We start from the raw sequence: 18,178 nt of genomic DNA, 5'->3' as shown, positions 1-18,178 counted from the left end.
AACATGGTGAAACCCTGTCTCTACTAAAAAAATACAAAACAGCCGGGCGTGGTGGCGCCTGTAGTCCCAGCCACTCGGGAGTCTGAGGCAAGAGAATGGCGTGAACCCGGGAGGCAGAGCTTGCAGTGAGCGGAGATCGCGCCACTGCATTCCAGCCTGGGCGACAGAGCGAGACTCCGTCTCAAAAAAAAAAAAAAAAAGAAAAAAAGAAAAGTCAGAACAAATCATAAAGGCTTAACTCCAAGAGAGAAGCCCACAAAGGAGCTGTCTTAAAAGAATGACAGAGGCACAGCTAAAGGAGAAATGTGAACGTACCCAAATGTAGACAGGAAGCTTAAAAATCAGCAAACTTTGCATTTGGTAAAGGCAAATGGCATTGTAAGGATCTGAGAGATAAACTTTCTGTCTCCTAATGCATGATTTCCTTTTCTAAATTATTCCATGTTACGGAAAAATGGAACTAAGGAAAGGAACTAATGAGTGCTATATAGGCAGAAGCTCCATTTCTTACCCAGTTCCTGTTTTAATCGCTTTTCACCTCTTCCTCCAAATATAGATGTAGTTTCCGTTTAACAGTATTGGGAAAGTAGTTGAAAGTGTCAAAAATCAAGAGAAAAGTGAGATGAGCTGAGGGTGCTTCTCTGAGAAACATAATCCACAAGCTGCCATTTTGATGAGGAAACTGGTGACTCATTAGAATGTCTCTTCTATATGATGGCAGACATGCTGGTTTGCTGACTAGAGGGATAAACACAAATGACAACATTTCACCAAGTTAATAGATAATAGAGTCACACGGGCTAATGGTAGATCAGGTCATTTCAATGCAGAAAAGGATTACACATTCAAACAAACAAAAAGTAAGACAGGCAAACTCCTTGGCAGGTAATACAGCTCTGGATTATTCAATGTAATGTTTTGGGTAGTGCAAATGCTATGACTTCTTAATCCATGCATGGATTTTTATACATGGCTGTATGTTCATGTAAATATATAGTATTAAGCAGGAGAAGATCATGTTTCACACAACCCTTCTCCTCTTCCTTCTTCTGCAATAGTGGATAAAATTAGATTATTTGGGAAAAAGATATTAGCACCCATCCAAAATATGGGTACGGAAATGTAAATAATAATGTATGCGACCAGAATTTGTAACCTTGAAACAGTACAGGTTTTGGTTGAGAAGGTAATACAGCATACTGCCTTAAAACTCCCACCCTTTGCCCCAGGAAAGTTGATTCAAAAAGATTTTGGATTTTTTTTTTGAGTAAAGTGGGTAGACTGAGAGATATCTGTAAAGCTCCCTGTCCTGAATTCCTTAGCAAGGTAAGAATCAGACCTCCAAGGACCTGGGGTAACCTGTCACATACTACCTATCAAAAAGTGTTAATTTCCTGGTCCCTGAATATGTCTAAGTGAATTCTTTTTTTTTTTTTTTTTTTTTTTCAGATGGAGTCTCCCTGTTCTGTCACCCAGGCTGGAGTGCTGGAGTGCAGTGGCACGATTTCGGTCCACTGAAACCTCTGCCTCCCAGGCTCAAGTGTTCTCCTGCTTCAGCCTCCAGAGTAGCTGGGACTACAGGTGTGCACCACCATGCCTGACTAATTTTTGTCACAATTTAAAGACATTAGAAATGTATTTATGTCACCTGAGAACTAGCTTTTTCTGCCTGCAGATAGGTTAGCTTGCTCAACTCCTAGATTTCCAGAATAAACTCTTAATTTCCTCTTTAGCTAAATGATAGTGTAGTTCAGAAGGTATGTTAGATGACCAACGAATGCTTTGTGCATCTTAGCACTATTTAGCCACTGCCTTGCCAGTCACAACCCAGACTCCAGATTCAGGCCTACCATCTTTTCTTGACACTCTTCTAGAGAGAGAAGAAAATGTTATTGATCCACAACTTTGGGGAAGATAAGCATGAGGCAGAGTCAGCTTGGCATTGAGTGAGTCCTGTGAAGGTTTTCCATCTCAGATGCCTAACAGGGCCCTCGCACATGAAAATTATTAAGTTTCACAATTATGTGTTAGTTTAAGCAAATACCTGGAAGGCAATTCACAAGTGTATTTAAGCCTCTTTATAAGAGGGATTGCTATGCACAGGGATTTAAAAAACACCAGCTTTACTGGGCTAGTTTCTTGTGTAACGATTGTAATATATTACATTTGCATATATTTTAAAGCCAGCGAAACTCCTTCACAAATGGCTTGTCATTGCCAAGCATGTGTTAGAAATGATTGAAAACTCTAAAAAGTGAATTAAAAGTGTAAAAATGCTACATATTTTTATCATGAAAAATGAAACCAAATGTTTTAAAAGCTGAACATTTTAGGACAATATATGGTAATAATCAATGGTTTCAGCCTTAGTTTTACTACTGGCCTACTTTGGGCTTAAAGATGATGTCTCATTGCATTGCAAATTATTTGATAAGAGAAAATAAAATAAATTTTACCAACATGAAAGGGTACCAATAACAAGAAAATTGTGGCCAGGCGTGGTGACTCATGTTTGTAAACCTAGCACTTTGGAAGGCCAAGGCAGGTGTATTGCCTGAGCTCAGGAGATCAAGACCAGCCTGGGCAACACGGTGAAACCCCGTCTCTACTAAAATACAAAAAATTAGCTGGGTGTGGTGGTAGGCACCTGTAGTCCCAGCTACTCTGGAGGCTGAAACAGGAGAATCACTTGAACCCAGGAGGTGGAGATTGAAGTGAGCCGAGATCATGCCATTGCATTCCAGCCTGGGCGACTGAGCAAGACTCAGTCTCAAAAAAAAGAAAAGAAAAGAAAAGAAAATTATAAGTTTTCTCAATTAATAACCCACATAAGAGAATTCTTTCCATGTATCAATCACGATACTAAGCACTTTACACACATTTATGTTATGTAATCATTACATCATGCATGCAAGGTAATGAGTATTATTTTCCTCATTTTATAAAAGAGGAAACTGCTGTTTTAGGCTAATTTGCTTAAGACCACAGAACTAGCAAAGGAAAAGATAAGTGAATGTATCCCTGATCCCCTTTAACACTTCATACACAGCCTCCCCACAATGTCCAGTATTAACTTCATAAATGAGCCATACCACCAATATGAGAAAATAAGAAATGTTCACATGTGCCAATTATTCATGTATGATCTCTTAGCTCCTTCTATACTCTGCCCTGTAATGTTGGCATTGAGACGCTGTGAACTGTTTTTCCAAGATCCTTTTCTTAGCTGGCTTTCTGATGGATTCTGTCAATACGAGGCACTACAGGAAAATTGGAATGAGAGAGAAGACAGAAGGGACTTCTGACAGCTACCATTGTAGTACCAGTTGAGCTTCCTGGCAGCAGTTATTTCCAGCCTCCAGCTTCTTCAGGCATTCTCAGAACCAATCTTATCAAACTTTCTCCAAGGTATCAGCACCAACTAGTCATGCTCAGTGGGGCTCCTCGTCCAAGCTCCTTGTTCTTGAAGTTCAACACTTCTCTTTGTTCACTCAGCCATAGAAGTAACTGATGGCTCCATTCGTTATCTTGGTTTCTTCGTTGTTCTTTTCTTCTCTTTTTCTTTTCTTTTTGCCTCCTCTTACTATAAAACCTGTACAGTTTCAATAAGCTCTATTCAAATATTTGGTTTCGTTTCTCTTGTCCTGTAAGACCCTGAAAAAAACAATACTTGGTACCATGAATAAGACACTCAAAGGAGATATTCTAGGATTGATTTGGTTATGTCTTTGCCCATGAGCACAGCCAATGAAAAATAGGATACTGCTGATCCCTGTCGTGCAGTGACAGTGGGATGAATTAAATTATCATCTTTGTTTGCTTAGACTGAAGCACCTTTTGAAGCAAGTGCTTTGGAAGACCAAGTAGCTGATGTGCTTACTGTTATTATAGTAATAATGACCACAAGAATTACGTGGTGAGTTGGCTGCTTTCAAATGTGTGGAAGAGTTTACAAGAAAAAAAAAAAAAAAGTCCTGTGTTGTAAAGCAACAGCTCAAGTAAGGGCCAGACAACCAGTAAAGTTATTACAGTACGAATACCCAAGAGAGGTTGGAATTCTTTTCTTCCTCATGATGGTAAAGCAAAAATATTACCACTCAGGGAATTATAGGAATCACTATCATTAAGAAATATTTGAAAGATGCAGATAGATTCCTACCTCTATTTAGATTCCTAAATAGAGACAGGAAATAAAGATCCCTATCTCTATTTAACTCTGTCACTGGGCCAGAGCAAAAGGATATTGGAGAATAATGGTGGATTTTAATTAATGTTATAAGGTTAATCAATTATAGCAGTTGCTCCAGATATTAATTATTTATCAGGGCAAGCCAGTACATCTCCCAACACCTGACACTTTTTTTTCTCTATACCAATTTGTAAGGACCACCAGAAGCAGTTTGCTTTCACTTGTTAGGAGCAACAGTACACCTTTACTGTCTTGTCTCAAGGCTATGTCAAATATCTTACTCTTTGACATGATCTAGTTCACAGAGGTCTCGATCTTAAGCATATCCCACAAAACATCATGCTGTTCCTCTTCATTGATGGCAACATGCTGATTGGACCTCATGAGCAGGAAGTAGCAAGTACCCTAAACAATGTATTGAGACACATGTATGTCAGAAAGTAAGAATGAAATACCAAAAAAATTCACAGGCCTGCCACCTTGGTGAATTTCAGGGCATCCAATGATTTGGAATATGATAGAATATCCCTTTAAGTGGAAGATAGTTGCTACGCTTCACACTGCATGGTAGGCTCTTTGGATTTTAGGGGCAATGTAGGCCCATTTGGGTGTGCTAATACAACCCATTTATTAATTTAACTATAAAGTGACCAGGGCTTAGTGAGACCCAGGGGAAAAGGTAGCATTTCATCATCCAGTCTGCAACTCTGTTCATTCATCCTTGTGACTCAGAAGATGCTTGGGTACTCCTTGTATCTGATAAACAGGCATGTTGTGTGGAGCATCTTACAAGCTACAATAGAGAGATCACAGTGCAGATCCACAGAGATGCAACTAAAAAAAATATATATGATACCCTCTTTGGCAGACATCTATTCTCATTTGGAGAAACAGCTTTTATATTTTGCTGGGCTCTTATAAAGCCTGAAAGCCTAATCATGAGACATCAAATGATGACATAGCTTGAGATTGCTGTCATAAAACTGGTGTTCTAAAAACTGGTGTCCTTGGCCAGGCGCAGTGGCTCAAACCTATAATCCCAGCACTTTGGGAGGCCGAGGCAGATGGATCACTTGGGGTCAGGAGTTCAGGACCAGCCTGGCCAACATTGTGAAACCCCATCTTTACTAAAAATACAAAAATTGGCCGGGCGTGGTGGCACGTGCCTATAGTCCCAGCTACTCTGGAGGCTAAGGCAGGAGAATTGCTTGAACCTGGGGGGCAGAGGTTGCAGTGAGCTGAGATCGTGCCACTGCACTCCAGCCTGGGCAACAGGAGCGAAACTTTGTCTCAAAAAACAAGAAAAGAAAAGCAATTCCTATTGATTGATGGATAGCACTACTGCCCAGTTTGAATAAGTATTTAAGTAAGTATTTATATTTAAATACTTATTAAATACAAATTTTATACTATATATATGTGTACATATATGTATATACTATATGTACATACATATATATACTATATATACACAATATATACGTACATACATATATATACTATATATATATATATAACTCTAACAAAGAAAAGCTTTCTGGAATTTTCAGTAACTTTTAAGAGTGGAAAAAAGATCCTGAGACCAAAAGTTTGAGAACTGCTGAGCTATTTGATCGTTTTTTTTTTATGACAATATAAATATAAATACTTGTTTAAACTGGGCAGTAGTACTATCCATCAATCAATAGGAATTGCTTTTCTTTTCTTTTTTTTTTTGAGACAAAGTTTCGCTCTTGTTGCCCAGGCTTGAGTGCAATGGCGCGATCTTGGCTCACTTCAACTTCTGCCTTCTGGTTTCAAGTGATTCTCCTGCCTCAGCCTCCCGAGTAGCTGGGATACAGGCACCTGCCACCACGCCTGGCTAATTTTTGTGTTTTTAGTAGAGATAGGGTTTCACAGGAATCATTTTTCATTAATCCCTGGCCAAATTTTGAAGTTAATATTCAACTTGAAGATGAAATGCTGTGAGACTCAAGCTAAGTTTATAAATTGCAAGAATCCTGATGTTGTCTGATAAGATTTTGTTGTTCATCGGTATGCCTTTTTATATGCAGTGGTTTGCTTTCAAAGATCTCTTTAGAGTAGAGGCTTTTGTTTTATCACCATAGCTTTTTTGGTTCACATATGCATATGATTTCATTTGTACTGGCTCTGGAGTCTCTGGTTTGTCTTCTGAGTTATTTAAAAATCAGGCTGATCACATTATAGACATATTGCAATCCACTGTTTAAAAGAGACCAGCACAAAAGGAAATTTCCTTCCCAGCATTATAAACTCAACTCTACAGCCAGGAGTTCAAATAAGTACTCTGTCTATCTTTAAAGAAGTTCCAGTAATTATTGTAATCCAAGCAAACTGTGAATTCACCTCTAAAAATAGCCTTTTAGGTGGCTGTATTAGTTAAGATAAAGCAATCCTTGCACATGTATATGTTCAAGGCTAATGAGAAGTGCCATCTGTAGAACTGGGATATTTTCACACTCCTCTCTATTATACAAAACAATAAACCCTCTCCAGCTGATTTCTCTCATTGTGAAATGCAAATTGCCTATAAAAGTCCTCAGGGTGTGAGAAGACACTTATCAAACAGACATTACACATGCATTCATAGAAACTATGCAGCCTCAGACTCTATTTTAGATGCATTAAGAACCAGAAAACATGGGTGCGAACCTCTTCACAGTAGCTGTAATAAGTATGGCCTGAAGTAGCTATGCTGGTTAAGATATGTAGATTACTCTACTGCTCCCACTAACTTTTGATCTACTACACACCTGCCTCCTACCAAGAAAAGTAAAATCTTCAGAACCAAAGAAAATGAAACAAAACACATTATATGTGAGATTTAAAAGACTACTTTAAATGATGAATCTGGCTTTTACCAGTAAGCTAAATTTTACATGTGACATGTTCAATATTATTCATACTTGGCTTATTCCTTATTGGAGATGTGTGCATTTTCTTGTGTGATAAATTTACTGTTGGTAACAGGTAATGCGAGTTCTATGGAGTTATTAAACTTGAAGAATCCACGTAAACTTTCATCCCGAAATTGCCTGGTGCCCATGGTACATAAATAGCCAAACAGAAAAAGAAAAGAAGCAGAAGAAGAAAGAATTGTGTTTTACAGAAAAGTATTCAGTCCTAAGTTTGTAAAGGAAGAGAAAAAAAGTCTTCAAAGGAATTGGAATAGAATTTCAATTGAAAAATACAATTAAAATATTAAAGTTTTAAAAATATAAAATTACCTGAGGATGTTCTAAGAGAAGAAATCTTGGAAATCAACAGCTTAGCTTGTGATGCATTTTTATATTTCTCGTGATGCCTAGGTCTTGGATATTACAGGCAAATACCAAAATACCAAATTATATTTTTATTTCCTAAACTAAATGAATGAATGTCTTAAAGTGAATGAATGTCTTAAAGTAAATGAATGAATATCTTTAAACAATAAAAATAGAGACCCTTTTTAAGCATAAACAAAAAAAAATCTTGTTTAGATAAAACATCTGAATTCTGCTTTCTGAGGGAAATATTATGCATAATTATTTCCCATTATGGGATTTCATTTGTTTTCAAAGGACCAATTCTAAAATTTGAATTTGCATACCAGCAAGCTAAATTTTTTACAAATCTCACCCTGAAATTCAAGTCCCTTGTTCTACCAGGGAAGCAATTAAGGTCCAATCATTTTTAATGCATCATAAATAATCTTCACACTTGCTGTTAATTAATATAATCAGTACAACCAAATGCATCAAAATGAAGCTTATTTTGCAAACATGCAAAACGTTCTGCCTCATTGCCCAACTACCAAGATTAAATGACATTTTGCTAACAACTTTTTCTAAGTTGAATCCAAATTTCATCTTTTAAAAGGGATCACCAGAAATAATACAACTATGTTGATATATATTCAGAATGATTAGCCAGTGGAAGTGTTGGTGATGGTGTCTAGTCCACCCCATTACACCTAAGTGCACTGAGATTCATTCAAGTTAGAGGATTTGATTTTTTAAAATACATTATAAACAACAACATCATTAAGGCATTATAATATGTCTTCATTTGTACCTCATTTTTTTCCAATAAGGATTTGAGACTGTTTACAAACACTCATCTAGCGAGAGAGATACAGATGTTCTTTGACTTATGATGGGGTTACAGCCTGATAAACCCATCATAGGTTGAGAATATACTAAGAAACGAAAAGCATTTAATATAACTTACCTACCAAACATCATAGCTTAACGTAGCCTTCCTTAAACATGCTCAGAACACTTACATTAGCCTACAGGTTGGCAAAATAATTTAATACAAAGCCTATTTTATAATGAAGTGTTGAGTATATCATGTAATTTATTGAAGACTGTACTGAAATTTAAAACCACAATGGTTATATGGGTATTTGAAGTATGGTTTCTACTGAACACATATTGCTTTTAAACCATCTTAAAGTCAAAAAATTCTAAGTCCAACAATCTTAAGTCGGGGACCATCTGTATAAGCAAGTCAGAAAATAAGGACAAAAGGGGTATAATCCCTGCCACAGCCAGACTTACTAAACGTCTGCAGAACAAACTAACACACTAGAATTTTGAGCCTTAATGCTACATCTCCCAACCTGGCAGCATTTGTACCTACCTATCAGTCTTCCTAATCATTGTGACCTCCAGCCTAATTCACATTTTAGTATTTGCCAAGCTGGAAGTTCTTTCACAGGGAGATGAACAACCTGGAACATTTAGATCTCAGAAGGCATCCCCATCTTATCCATAAAAGTTCCTACCCCTTCATTATCCTCAGATTTCCTTTCTGATGGTCCAGACCCTCATATGGCCCCAACTCATGTCACCCCATCCTCATCCACTCTAAACCATTATGATTTCCTTGATATTGAGTCTTTCCCCAGGAGATAGCCTATTCAGGTAACCTCACCAGAGAAGTCAATAAATTACTTTATTCTTCAGTTTTATCTGCCCATTTGTGTGGTATCTGCAAATTAGTAATCAAGAAACCATTTTACAGTGATCGCAAGTGGTTCCATTTCCTCCAACTCTCAGACGTGTTGAAACATGCCCTCCAACAAGATAAATTTCCTTTTCATGGAGTAGAGGCAGAGACAGAATTTATAAGAACAGATAGCAACATGGGGAAGAATGACGGCCTTTCTCTCCTGATACCTACCTAGTAATAATAATAATGATTGTGTAGCTACCAAAAGCAACTATATCAGGAAAGGAAAATGTACTCCTATCAAAAACTCAAAAGGTGAAGTGATGAGAAGAGGTAGAAGTTTCTAGTGCAATTTGAGAAAGATGGCTGTGGTGCCTATCAATTTGTCTCCCAGAAATGCTACCAAAATATAGTATTGTATACTTTTGCAATTTTGTACTTTAGCCAAAACAGAAGAGACTGTAGATTGTGGGTATGTCTTTCCCTGTCGATTTCATTTACCTGAAAAGGGGAAACAGATCCTTGGAAGGGATGAAAATAGGAAACAGTTCCCTGGAGTGAAATTAAGCAAGTAAACAACTGGGACTAACTCTGAAAAACCCATAGGCTCAGAGCTCCACACTTCCCTGAGGAAGTGATCTGAATTATATCCAATTAGATCCTAGCCCCCCTTGCTAGCTGCAATAACCCTGGTACCAGAAAATCAAAAAAATTCAGAAAGGAATACAGAGCCTACTTCTGAAAGCAAAGCCCCAGCTTTCAGTTTTACTTAAGGGACGTGGCTTTTCCTTCTCCCTGAACTTATCCTCGATTAGTCTATGGAAAACTTAGCACAGAGAAAATAAACATGAATCAGAGATTAGAAGTGAGTCAAAGGGTATTCACCCACGCTCTATCAGAGCAAGTAGAAATCCAGAGAGAGCCTCATTCTACCAACATGTTAAAAATAAATGACATGGAAATATGCGCGCATTCTATTGAAAAAAAGAGAGAGAAGAAAATGGAAACTTCCACGTAGGAGGCAAATGTAGAACCCGGTCTATAAAACAGTTGACAGAATGCACAGCAGACAATTTTCTCTTACTGCTTGATGCAATAGAAAAACAACAATAATATAAATTCAATTAAACTAGAGCTCAACACTTAAATAATAAAATAACAATGAGATGTAAGGAGAGCTTCTAAGTGAAATTAACTGAAGACTAAAATTACACCATTAATAAATGAATGAATAAATTTTCAAAATAAAAGAAGAGAATGAACACTGATGAATGGCAGGGGTAAAGGAAAGGTTGAGGATACTGCAATAAAGACAGAAGACACTAAGATTTTAGCAATAAGAAGATAATAAGTATGGAAGACAAAAAAAATATATAGTCTAATGTAAGTGAGTCATGCTCCCTAACATGAAAAAAACAATAAAAATAGAACAGAAAAATTATACAAGTTACAAGCCAAGGATCACGAACTGGGAAAAAATATTTTTGGCCTGTGCATTTTCTCCTTTTAAAAAATTACATCTAAGAGTTTTACTATGCAGAATTCATGATCCAATTCACCGTGGGCACCATCATTCCCTCTTGAAGTAACCCAACCTACTTTACATATTTCTGTTATCCATACAGCCCTGTAAACCTTTAAGGGTAAGACCTCTGACATAAAATAAGTCTTTCTTGAACTTAAGGAAAAGGTAATTGCCTATTTTAAGGTTCATTTTCTCCCAAATTCAAATTTATTAACTTAAAGGTAGAGCATAATTAAATATTAAACTTTAAGGACATTCAAACATTGAGGCAAAGAAAGCAAATTACTTATAAAAAAAAAAGAATTACCTCATACATTTTGTACATATGCATACATATGTATGTATGAATATAGACATATTCACATAGACAATGAATATATGTCTATGTATGTATATACATATATGCATGTGTGTATATGCACATGTGTATATATGCATTGTAGGGGAGGCAAAGTTTTACCTCTATTCTTTCAGGGTTTGTTAGCTGGGGCTGAGAGTTAAATTAACATAAGGTAGATCAACAGATGAAGAGCATTCAGTTTATTTAATGCAAGTTTTTTGTAACAAAGGAGGCTTCATAAGGAAACGAAGACCCAAAGACACAGTTCAAGATGAGCATGTGTATACTGAATTAGATGAAGCGTAGTAAACTGTAAAAATATAACGAGGCAGGCAGATTACGAGGTCAAGTGATCAAGACCATCCTGGCTAACATGGTGAAACCCCGTCTCTACTAAAAAAATACAAAAATTAGCCAGATGTGGTGGTGCACACCTGTAGTCCCAGCTACTCCAGAGGCTGAGGCAGGAGAATCGCTTGAATCTAGGAGGCGGAGGTTGCAGTGAGCCGAGATTGCACAACTGCACTCCAGCCTGGTGACAGAGCAATACTTCGTCTTAAATAAATAAATAAATAAACAAATAAAATTAAAAAAATTAAAATAGCAAGGCAAAGGGGCTTGGGCAAGAGTAGTTAATTGGATGGAGAAGTGGCTAGCAGAATAAGGATTCCTCTAACAGGGTTTGTTTCCTAGGCTTGGCTTCCTATCCTTGATGATGAGAATGTTCCTTTTCTTCCGTTATACAGAGGGCATCTTTCCCATGCGAATTTCATCTCCAGCTTTTTAACAAGCAGAAGGAAAGTCAGAGTGATCTTTTTTGCACTTGGTGTTTTTCAAGTGCCTTTAACTCAAAATAATCAATATGCCAAAAGGGCATATTTTTAACTCCTTCAGCAGATATATAGATATAGATTCAATACCAGAAGATAATGCAGCAATATATACGAAGTCTTGAGAGAAACAGAAGGTTTGGCCCAAGAATTTTATACCCAAGAAAAAATTTGTCTGGACGTGTTCACTCATGCCTAAAATCCTAAGATGTGGGAGGCCGAGGCAGGAAGATCATTTGAGGCCAGGACTTTGAGACCACCTTGGGCAACATAGACCACATCTCTACAAAAAAAAACGTATAAACTAGGCAGGTGTGGTGGCGTACACCTGTAGTCCTAGCTACTCAGGAGGCTGAGGTTGGGGGATCGCTTGAGCCAGGGGTTCGAGCCTGCAGTGAGCCACAATCGTGCGACTGCACTCCAGCCTGCTGACAGAGTGAGACCCTGACTCTAAAAACAAAGCAAAACAAAAAAAAAAGAAATGGAGAATTTGCCTTTCAAATATAAAATACAAATATAACTGCTTTTCAAATATCAAAGCAACAATCAGGTTGAACTAGCTACAGAAGTATCACCCCATTAATTCTCCTTCAAAACATTACTTGACACTGGAAACTAAAGAGTAAGTTAAAAAACACTAAATTTTGTGATAAAAGGACAGATGCAATTCTTAGGCCAGGAAATAGTAGAGCAAGGCCTAAAATCATCTTGATGGGAAAAAAAATCTTCAAAAAGTATATCCAGGTAAATTGCCCTTTAAATGCAGCAACATTTGCAATTATGTAAAACCTCAAGTTAGCAGCCCCCATGAGACTTGCAACAACAGCAAAAATCACACCTACCTGAAGATAAAGCCCAGTCACGCATGATATGAATCCATGATCAAGTAAGCCTTGACCAGGCATGGTGGCTCATGCCTGTAATCCCAGCGCTTTGGGAGGCCAAAGAGGGTAGATCACCTGAGGTCGGGAGTTTGAGACCAGCCTACCAACATTGAGAAATCCTGTCTCTACTAAAAATACAAAATTAGCCGGGAATGGTGGCACATGCCTGTAATCCCAGCTACTCAGGAGACTAAGGCAGGAGAATCGCTTGAACCCGGGAGGCAGAGGTTGTGGTGAGCAGAGATCATGCCACTGCACTCCATCTTGGGCAATAAGAGTGAGACCCTGTCCCCTCACTCAAAAAAAAAAAAAAAAACAGTAAGCCCTGAACCCATTTATTTTTGTATAGAATTATATTTAAAGAACTGTGAATATTGTATTTAATATTATATAATATTAACTTAATATTATGTTGTGTTAACTTTAAACAAATATGAATATAGAACAGAATCTAGATGTTAAAAGTCCTGAGAACACAAAAGTTATTTTATAACTAAAAAAAGTCAGAGATGAGGAAAGATAAGTTTTTTTAAAAAGTCATAGTACCATTTTTCCCTCTTTCAAAGCAAGTAATTAATTAAAATTATCCAAAATTGAAACGTGCTATGGAAAAATGTCTTCAACCTCTTTATATTTCTTTCCTTTTCTCTTTGTTTCCTTTCTCTCCTTAGAGAGTTCATACAGGGTGTATGAATAATATATATAAAATCCAGCAATTTCTTTAGTTTCTTTTTTTATGTTAAAGTCAAGAAAAATGAACTTTTACGATTTTTATTTTAATGCTGTGTAAGTAATGTGCAATCATTTCTTAGGAGATTATTTCTCTATATATTATTGTATCCGAACATTGACATAGAAATACAATGTATTTGGAATGATATTTACCTACTATAATCATGGCAATTTTTAAAAGATGATATTTACAGTTTTTTTTTTTACTTTTTGTGTGCTTTGAAGTGTGATAAAATCATTAAAAGGAACTTGAGGTGTTTTTTAAAAACACAATAAAATAACTTTAAAAAGTAAAAAGAATTCAGACAAAAGATTGGGCTTTTGCTTTATACCTTTGTGCTCTAGGGATTTAAAAATATTTTTTAAAACCTGAATTTCAGATAAGGTATACCTATATATCCAATACATGAGGCCCTTTTTATGCAGTCTCAAAGTAATAAAATTTGTTAGAGGCAAAATTTTCAGGCAGCAGCCACTGTTTTCCCAAACACCCATGGCAGAATGCACATACAAAAAGGCAGACTTTAGCTGTCAAAACAAGCTACTACAATTACTTTCTGATGGTTTGATTCTCCCTTGTATTATACCCCCTACACACACCTCCTTGGTTTCTGGCATCTTAATATCACTTGGCAACTGCCATCCTCTCAACCATTATTCTGTCAACTAATCCCCCTGGTTGTTCTCCTGTAACTTCATATCTTCTGATTCCTACTTATGCCTTTCTTGGCTATGTGTCTTACTACACAGTTCTGCTCACCAGCTAAGCCATGCTTTTTGCTCCAGGCATTGGTTCTTCCTACATCTTCTTGTTGCAGAAATGAAGCTGCAAAGCCTACCAGTGCTCCCTACAAAGCAGTCATATCCCTTATGGAGCTGGGCAAGTTAACCCATTGGCAGCAAATGCTGAGCCAATGTGTGTATCTTGGTAAGAAGAGACACATAAAATGAATATTGTCAGCCCTTAGATCCATGAGTTCAACCATCCGTGGATTCAACCAACAAGAGATAGAAAATATTTGGGAAAAAAAATTCTACAAAGTTTCAAAAAGCAAAACTGAATTTAAGCAAGTGAAGTGATGTATATGCTTTGTATTCCGTATTATAAGTAATCTAGAGATGATTTGAGCTATACAGCCACTTTATATTAGGGACTTGAGCATTCTCGAATTTTGGTGTGCATGGATTTTGGCATCTGTGGAGAGATCCTGGAACCAACCCACCAGGGACATTGAGAGACAACTATACACATTTCTCAGATGAAAGCTTCTAACTTATTAGTCACTGAAAATGTACGTATTCTAAACATAAACAGAATTGTTACATATATGTGTGAGTATATATGTATGTATGTATGTATACATAGAGAGAGAGCCCACACGCCATTGTGGTCTTGGGGAGAAACGTTTCCTACTTAGCACTTAAATCTTCAAATGACACTCATATGACAAAAATCTGATGTCAAAACATCTAAAATAAGAAAAAAAATACATTGGAGAAGTGTGACACATAGTAAATTATCAGACTGATCTGGGTTTGATTTTGGGCCTTGTCAATTACTAAAACCTAGAATCTTGGGAAAATCCTTTTAATGTCCCTGAGCCTCAGTTTGTCCATGTGTCAAATGGAGACTATACCACCTGTCTCTAAGAAGCATTACTAGTGCTCCCAGGAACTTGGTCTTTCTTTCATATGTGAAATTCCTGTTGTCCTCTTACTTCCTCACAGTGAGACGGCCACGTGACTGGCTCTGCCTAAGGGGCATATGTTGCTACTGCATTGAGGCAGAGGAAGACTCCTTTGCAAACCTCCACCTCTGTGTGATGAAAAGAACTGGGGCCTTTGTTAATAGAACAGAGCCACAAGATTGAAGAAGCCAGCTTCTCAGAGTTCAACATGGAGATTTGCCTAGACTACTGGACATTTAAATAGGTGAGACATAAATTTCATACCTTAAACCTTCACCGAAACTGTCACCACAGCAGAAACCTAGCTTGACCTGGTTGAAGGACAGTTAGGAAATTATGTCAAATGCTGGAAAATGAAGGTGGTGAGGAAACTGATTTGGAATGACTATACATATTACACAGTAGCATACTGCATGGTACACTTTTAAATATTTGGAAAGCAGACTACTTGCCTAGGAAACTTGTAGCTTTAGGGGAAGAAATGAAAGACATACCTCAGTTCTTAGTGTCAGTGGTGAATAGCTACATTTGGCAAGGTATTAGGAGAAGCTGGTGAGCTGAGAAATACTGGCAGATTTGCAAGAGCCGTTATTTGAATAGCGAGATCCCAGAAATTTTGGTTTTTCAATGTTAAAAAGTTATTTGCATTTAGACACCACACAGTAAGAGATAAAATTTTAAAAGTTTCTGAGGGACAAAGGCAAATTAAAAAGGCAGATTAAAAATAACAACAAAATTATGTAGGATGATGTATGTTAATTTACTTAATCATAGTAACTATTTCACTATATGTGTATCAAAACATCATCTTGGACACCTTAAATATGTACAATAAAAATTTGAAAACAATAACAAAAATGTCCTAAAGATATTGTCAAAACCTCTCAGTTTACTAAAATAATGCGTGACAGAGATAAGATTGAAGATGTGATTTTCCCACAGAAGCCTGACTGGCTTAATGCAATAGCCCCACATAAGGTGAACACCAGTGGTAATAGGATCTAGCAAACCGAGAGGGGCTCTGTGATGGGAGCATTCTTACCCACGTCCAATAAGGAGGTGCGTTGTCAATAGGGAATTTAAAAACAATGACAAAACCTACCAAAAATTAGCCTGACTTTTTATCATTTCCATGTGCTGGGAATTCAATGCCATGCCAGTGATAAAAACCTCATTCTTCCTGGGATAGACCAATCCTGCCCTTCTTGTTGTAACATTCTATGAGGATAAGGGCAAGAAAACAAATTAACATTTCAAGCTTCACAACCCTGCCAGTAATCAAAGAAACAAAAGCTACTGAGGTTTTGAGTCAGGTTGCTTGAGAATCTATGAACCTGGGTGGTCACCACTGGAGACTTACTCCTCAGTCCCCTAGTATTCAACAGCCAGGAATTGGACTTAGCTCCTTAGCCAGCAAGAAGAGCACGCTTCTCAATATCCTGTTTAGATGTGGCCAAGGGAAGTAACAGAAAGTGAAGAACCTCCCAGGGTGCAAAACATCTGCTACATAAAGGGAGATATGCCTGTTTTACCCACAGGAGAAATATAGGGCCATACCATGTTCCATGTACACTTGAGAATGATAAGGCTTAACTTTGATGTTTTATATAGTTGTTGGATGCTATCTTAGTCTGTTTGTGCTGCTATAACAGAATACCCGAAACTGGGTAATTTGCATGAACAGACATTTATTTTCTTATAGATGTGGAGGCTGGGAAGTCCAAGATCAAGGGACTGGCAGGTTAGGTGGTCTGGCGAGGGCTGCATCCCTTGACAAGGAGGACTGCAGTGTTCTCTTGTGATAGAAGGTGGAAGGGCATCTCACCAAACGCTACATGAAGCATTTTTTATAAGAGTCTTAATCCCATTCAGGAGGGAGAAGCCCTATTGGCCTAATCACATCTTAAAGATCCTGCTGCTTAATACCATCACATCGGCAAGCACCTGAACTTTGGAAAGGACACATCCAAACCGTAGCAAATGGAGTAATATTGCACATGTAAAAATACATGTTAAATATATCAGTTGGTCAAATTTGTTAATTGTCTTGATATTCTATGACCTTGCCAATTTTTTATCTGCTAGTTCTATCAGATATAATGTGTTGAATTCTACTACTCTTGTGGATTTGTCCATTTCTCATAATTATGTCAGTTTTGCTTTATCTATTTTGAAGTTATGTTATTGTACATATACATGTTTAAAGTTATTATATGTATCTAGTAAATTGACCATCTTTCATCATAAAATTTTTCCTCTTTGTTTCTAGTAATGCTTCTTGCTTTAGAATCTAGTTTTTCTGATAGTATTAGTACATTTATATTTTGGTTAGTGAACATATGTAATATCTTTTTCCATTCTTATATTTTCAACCTTTCTGCATCCTTCTATTTAAGGTATTTCTCTTAAAAGTTGCTTCTAGGTGGGCTTTTGTTTTTATTTCTTTCAATTGACTACATACTTTTGAGATTACGTACTCAGTTTACGTTTAATATAATTACAGTTATATTTGGGTTTATATCTATTATCTTACCATACTAATACTTGCTACACTAATACTTCTTTTCCATTTAACCCCCTTATTTTTCTTTCTCCTTTTATTTTTGCCTTCTTTGGGATTAATACTTATTAATATTATTATCTCACTCTTGACCTCTTATCTTGTTAATCATACATTATTTTACTTCTCTTTTAGTGGTTACCCAGAGGTTATCATATAAGTTTTTGAATTATTTGAATCAAATCCAAATTATTACTTTTTCTACTCCCCTTGTGAATTTAGAACCTTAGAATACTTTAAACTGGGACCCTAGAATAAACTTCTAGACTTATTGGGATTGGCTCAGGAGCTTTGCGAGACAGAAATTGACCATTCTGACACAGTTGAGAAGGGGTGAAAAAGGAGAAACAGGCATTTTCTTCTGCAGTGTGGTGCTGATTGCAACCTCCTGTACTCAAAGCAAAAATAACTTGCGTGTATTCCCCTCCAAGGCCACAGTAGTGCCTCAGTACACATAGGGATGTCGTCTTGGCA

The sequence above is a fragment of the Nomascus leucogenys genome, chromosome 6 (genome assembly GCF_006542625.1).
Source record: "Nomascus leucogenys isolate Asia chromosome 6, Asia_NLE_v1, whole genome shotgun sequence".
Lineage (NCBI taxonomy): Eukaryota > Metazoa > Chordata > Mammalia > Primates > Hylobatidae > Nomascus > Nomascus leucogenys.
This window is presented reverse-complemented; position numbering follows the sequence as displayed.